The sequence below is a fragment of the Triturus cristatus genome, chromosome 1_1 (assembly GCF_964204655.1).
Source record: "Triturus cristatus chromosome 1_1, aTriCri1.1, whole genome shotgun sequence".
Classification (NCBI taxonomy): Eukaryota; Metazoa; Chordata; class Amphibia; order Caudata; family Salamandridae; genus Triturus; species Triturus cristatus.
In genome coordinates this window covers 1,075,429,341-1,075,435,340 of record NC_140579.1, presented here as the reverse complement: position 1 = coordinate 1,075,435,340, position 6,000 = coordinate 1,075,429,341, and the positions used below count along the sequence as shown (strand labels likewise).

The following is a 6,000-nucleotide window of genomic DNA, read 5'->3' as shown; positions in this document are numbered from 1 at the left end:
CGTCTTCCCTGTGTCTTTCATCCCCGAGGATGCAGTTGTTTAGCTCCCAGATCAGTTCCTTTTGGCCTCTTCTCTCGGGCACATTTTATTGTGGTTTCTGCTTCCCCAAACCTTTCTTTAATAACATTTTCTGAGAGTTGGAATCGGGAGGTCTCAGTGTCACGAGAAGTCCGTCACAGAGGGACGTTAAGGCTAGCATGAAGTGTGTGTCGTGTTAAGCAGGGCATGCGGTGTACAGAAGGCCAAGGCTGCCCGGGGGCAACGTAGGGGACCCTCCAACAGGGCGGCTGCCTTAGTGCCACAGGAAGGAACACTAGTCAGCACACTAGTGCCCCCGGTCTAGTGACCAGGGGGTCAGTCGGCCGCATCACTTCCGACCGTGGGGGGGGGAGGTCAAGGGTACAAATACCTTCCCCCGCCCACAGTGCAGCCTCTTGTCTGCTGCCCGTCTCGCTGTTTAGAGGTGCCTTAAGATTCCCCAGGAGCTGCAATGCGGTGAGTCATCGACTCCCCTCCCCTCCACTTCCCTTGGCGGTGGAGGCAAGACTCCGTAACCCGGCCAGTGCCGATGGTGCGATCAGCCAGGGGGCCGAGGGTAGCAGCTCCCGGGGGGGCACATGGCAGCTTTTTCACCCTGCGGTGCGTCCCCTCCTCTCCCTGTGGTGTGCTTTGGATGACTGACTGCAGCCTATACGGGGCCTCGGCCCACAGCGGCCATTGTTGCTTTGGGAGGGAGGGCAGCCTGGGCACCCCCCCCCCTTCGTTGCTGACCTGTCAGGGTCTGCCGATGCAGGAAGGAGGCGTGTGGCCCCCTCCGCTGCCGATGCATGGCAGAACGAGTGCCGAGCCCGGCTGCGGGGCCGGTTGGTGCATGGGGGGATTGCAGCGAATACCGTGGTATTCTCTCCACAATCGCTCCCGGGAGGTAGAGGTTGTGACTTTTGGGTCCCGCGGTGGGCCCAATCGCTTCGTGCGGAACCCCCACGGGGTCGGCCTCAGCGGTCATGTAAGGCCTTGCAGGTCTTCGCTGTCTCTACGCGCCGGCATTTCCTCCTGGCCACACTGCCTGTGTGGTCCGCATCGTAGAAGGAGCAGAGCGGGTGCACCACACGGGTCCCAAGCTGCTCATACAGGGAAGTCGTGGCCTGAGGATCAAAGCTCCTGTCTCTACTTTGATGAGCTATACCCCACCCTACCCGCTTGTTGGCCTCATGACCTACTGCGGGGTGGTGACGAGCGGAACAGCTTCCATTGGGCAGCACGTGCAGCCAGCTATGACTCCTCCAGTCACTAGGTTTCACCCGGGGCACTTTTCTGGAATGCAGGGTTGGGCCTGTGGGGCTCCAGCTTTTTCCCGCGCCTTACCGGTCTCGCCCGGGTTAGGGCCAGATCTTCACCCCGGCCTCGCGTGCAGCATGCTCTCCTCGGAGGCTCACCTGGGGGAGAGGTATAGCAGCGACGTTCTACTGCACATTCGCGCCCCCCTCGAGGGTTTGTTCTTCCGGCATGGCCAGAGAGGATGTGGTCCTTTGGCTAGATGGCTCACTTTGGTGCTGGAACCAGGGTTCCAGCCTCGGGTCGCGTTCACATACGGTGATTCTGTGAAAATCACTTAATTCTCACATGCCTGAATGTGTAATGTATAAACTGTGCTCATGTAAGCGCTCCATACTTTTGGGTCGAGTACGCGCTGCCGGCTTTTGTGCTGGAACCAGGGTTCGAGCCCCGGGGTCACGGTCTCATACAGTGATTCTGGGCAAATCACTTAACTCACACTTGCCTTGAATGTGTAATGAAAAAACTGCTCATGAGAGCGCTCCATACTTTTGGGCCGAGTTTGCACTGCCGACTTTGGTGCTGGAACCAGGGTTCTAGCCTCGGGGTTGCGTTCACATACGGTGATTCTGGGCAAATCACTTAATCTCCCCATGCCTGAATGTGTAATGTATAAACTGTGCTCATGTAAGCACTCCATACTTTTGGGTCGAGTTCGCGCTGCCGACTTTGGTGCTGGAACCAGGGTTCGAGCCTCGGGGTCGCGTTCACGTATGGTGATTCTGGGCAAATCACTTAACTCGCATGTGCCTTGAATGTGTAATTAAAAAACTGCTCCTGAAAGCGCTCCATACTTTTGGGCCGAGATTGCGCTGCCGACTTTGGTGCTGGAACCAGGGTTCGAGCCTCGAGGTCGTGTTCACATACGGTGATTCTGGCCAAATAACTTAATCTCCCCGTGCCTGAATGTGTAATGTATACCGTGCTCATGAAAGCGCTCCATACTTTTGGGTCGAGTTCGCCCTGCCGACTCTGGTGCTGGGACCAGGGTGCGAGCCTCAGAGTTGCGTTCACATCCAATGATTCTGGGCAAATCACTTACGCTCCCAATGCCTGAATGTGTTAATAAAAAATAAAAAATAAACGGTGCTCAAAAATGCGGCCCATACTTTCGGGTCTAGTTCATGCTGCCGATTTTGGTACGGGAACCAGGGTTCGTGCCTTGAGGTCGCGTTCACATCTAGTGATTCTGGGCAAATCACTTACTCTCCCATGCCTGAAGGTGTAATGTAAAAACGGTGCTCATAAAGCACTCCATACTTTGAGACGAGTTCGCGCTATTTAAACATGCAAAAAAAAATAAACGGACAGAAGACATCGGTGCCACTCTCACTGGGCAATTCGGGGCATGGGCAGACTTACTCTGGAGCGAAGGGTAGTACCTGGTCATGCGCTCTCAGGACGACTCACTCGGCGTGTCCTGACTTCACCTGTAATGTAAGCATGGCGTTCATAGTGCTATCCCCCCTCCCCCGGGGGCTCTTCAGCGAAGGTGGCGGTAGTTTCACTAACTTTTGAACAGGGTAATACATTGCCAGGTGGCGTCTGCCCGATGGCGTTGGGAGAAATAATTTGTGGGTGATGGCGCATAGCACGCTCCAGTTATGCACGGAGTTAAGTAATTTTAAACCCTATAGGGGGCAGTTCTTAATTTGAGCAGGTGCTTTCCGGGGCTCGGCACCAACACTTACAAGCGGGCACCGGCACTTAGGACAGCTGCACATTTAAAATGAGTAGAAATCAGTTGTTTGATATTTCAACACATGTGCAAAACAACTAATACCTGCCACCCAGACAGTTCTTAAGAGCTTGGGGGGATCGACCCGTCTGAATTGTTACACTGGTAGCAGTGTGATGGTTAGTAGAGGGGTACCCTCTGACATGGGCAGCGCTGACGGTGGCAAAGTGGGGTGCAAATTGCGGTGGCCTCATCACAAGGGCTCAGGCACTTACTCCTTTGCAAATTATGCATTGACAGGGGGCCATCTGGTGACTGTGCCACCAGATGGCACCGCCGCGCTGTTGTTGTCCCCCCCCCCTTTTCACCCGAGTTTTCATTTCTTTATTCATGATTTGGTGGGCGCTCACTCCGCGGTAAGGGCCTGAGTTTGGGGCAGTGGTACTGCTATGGGGGGGGAGACCTTCATTGGGATGTTTGGTTACATGTTTCACTCAGGTCCACGTGGCCCAGGTGACTCGAGCAACGAAGGATCTAGGGGAGATGAGTGATGTGTCATGGCATTTGCCTGGATGGGGGGCACTGTGGGACAACACAGGCTGGGGGAGCTTTGGCAACACGTGTGTTTTGGAGCCGATGCACATGTTGTCCACAAGCAAACAAAGATCCAGAATTTTACGTTCCAAGTTACTCGGTTTCCCAGGGTGATTCCTTTAAGTTGTGTGCTTTGTCACATTTTGGCTGTCAGCTAGGTGTGTCGACGGTGGCTCGCGTTTGGGTGCGCATTGGAGCAATGCGGTGATAAAGTGTAGTTTTGTAGACAGTTGTAATGGGGATGTAGCTTCAAAGTGACTGATTATGATTTACACAGCCTCATCATTCCAGAACCATTACATGTACAACGGAGCCACAGTTGTTGTTTATTTACTGAGGCAACTATCTCCCAATAAGTTTGGCTTGTGGGTGTAGTGTCCTTTTGTAGTACGTAGCTTGAGGCAGTGACAGAGGCCGCAATTTACCACACATAGGCATTATGTTGCTAAGAGTAGGATGTTAAGGTAAAAGCCCAACAGGTTATGATGATTATGGCATTATATCGTTAATTGGCGTTGAGAGTGAGGATTCGGCGGTGCTGGTGGTTTGCCTATAATGGAAAGGGAAGAGCTGGGGGGGCCTTCCTTCTGAGGAGGCCGCTGTATATATTGTGCCTTTCCACCATCCTCGCCTTTTATTAAGGGCTCCCCGGGTGTTGTATAGAATTGGCTGTTTGCTGGTGTGGGGATGCCAGCCCAGCTTTCGTATTCGCAGGCAGTCTGACATGAGGTAGAATAGCACAAATAAGGATATTAGGAACAATACAGATACTGAAAAGAAATCATGCGATGCCTACATATCCCCAGCGTAGGATGCTCCTTGGGCGGCCAACGATAAAGAATTCTTTATAACATGTTCACCATTGGGTCAGGGGATAGATTGTTGGTCAACTTGTGGGGTTGTACAAAACCCAGAGCTTAGCTTGCGTTGGATGTCCGTACATAGGTGTGTAGCGAAGAAAACCAAGAATTAGAGACTCAAAAATATATTAGTAATCTCAGTAACCAGGGCCCCAAGTAATCAGGTGGCCTGTGTTGCCAGAGCTGGTTCAGAGGCCAGGAGGGAGATGTCTCAGCTGGCGCTGCGTGTGAGCCTAAAGAGGTGGCAGGCAGGTCCACAGATGTTTTGGGAATTTCCTTTGAGGGCCAGTGACAGTCTTGCATTGTTGGGGCCTAAATCTCAGCAAACACTCTTACATCTAACCACCACCAGTTTCGGGTGGTTTGGGACCAAAATCTCTGCAAACTAAATTTAAATGCAATCTCAACTGCAGCCCCTGCAGGTTGTGCTAGATTAGAGTGGTTCCTGCCACATTGACCCACTTGCAGATGATTACTCTGAGGTTACTAAAGGCACACTCTGTGAGGAAGTGGCTCTGTATATACTGTCCCCAAATTGGTAAAGGGTGTACAGAGTCCACAGTCCCCAAAGGCTTGGCAGAGGCTAAAGTTAGATATAACCTTACTCTCTAAAGTGGTAGCTTGGTCGAGCAGTAAGGCAGTATCAGAGGACAGTGTAAAGCATTTGTTGTACACACTCAGTCAGCAAATGGTCTCACACACTCAATAACTGAACTCTAGGCCAATGGTTTATATATAAAAAATATATACTTGTTTTATTTTAGAACCAACAATTGGATTTAAAATATACTTTCTCAGAATGAGATGCTTTATATAAATACTTTTGCAATATGCAATTGACTTTTGTAAACAGTTACAAGTGGTTGCAATTGGCAACACTATTTTAAACACAATAATGCATTGAGTTCAATGGAAGTTTCTTGTTATTTACCACAGATTACTTTTAGGATTACTTTTGGAATTCCAGGACTGGATCCTAGATTCAGTCCTGGGTCAGTACTTGGAATCAAGTGATATAAGTCGACTTAATTACTGTGATGATTTTTAGACAATATTTTGCTATTTTAAGTTGACACTTTGAAAATATTTAATAGAAAACAGTCAATGATTCCCTATGGCAGAAAATTCAAGTTACAGGTATAGTATGTTCTCGTTACTTTTGTAATCCAGTACTGGGTGCCTAGACTCAGTACTGGGACCTTTATCCAAAACAGGTAAGTAATTACGTTTTCAGATATTATACGATATTTAAAGAATATTTAAAGATTGCAGAAATTGATAGAAGATATTTCACAGAAAAACAGTCAATGATTTCCTATGGAAGAAAATTGGGTTACTGGTAAGTACAGTTGTAAGTAGTTTTCAGAGTCAGTGCTGGGCACCAAGATCCAGCACTGGGAGCTCACCAAAGAGCAGTTGAGTATTTTCGCTTTCGTTACTCGGCTGATTTTTGGTGAATATTTTTAGTTTTGAAATGTCCACACTTAGAAGAAATTTCAGGAAAAAGCCAGTCAATGTTACCCTATGAAGAAA

General features: G+C 49.8%; 1 long non-coding RNA gene across 1 annotated transcript in view; it reads left to right on the top strand.

Annotated features, from left to right (window-relative positions):
• The first annotated feature begins 443 nt into the window (after positions 1-443).
• Positions 444-6,000, top strand: part of LOC146871570 (uncharacterized) — an 80,863-nt gene continuing 75,306 nt past the window's right edge. Inside the window, exon 1 of the long non-coding RNA XR_014981022.1 lies at positions 444-495. This is a non-coding gene — a long non-coding RNA (uncharacterized LOC146871570). The remainder of the gene's footprint in view (positions 496-6,000) is intronic.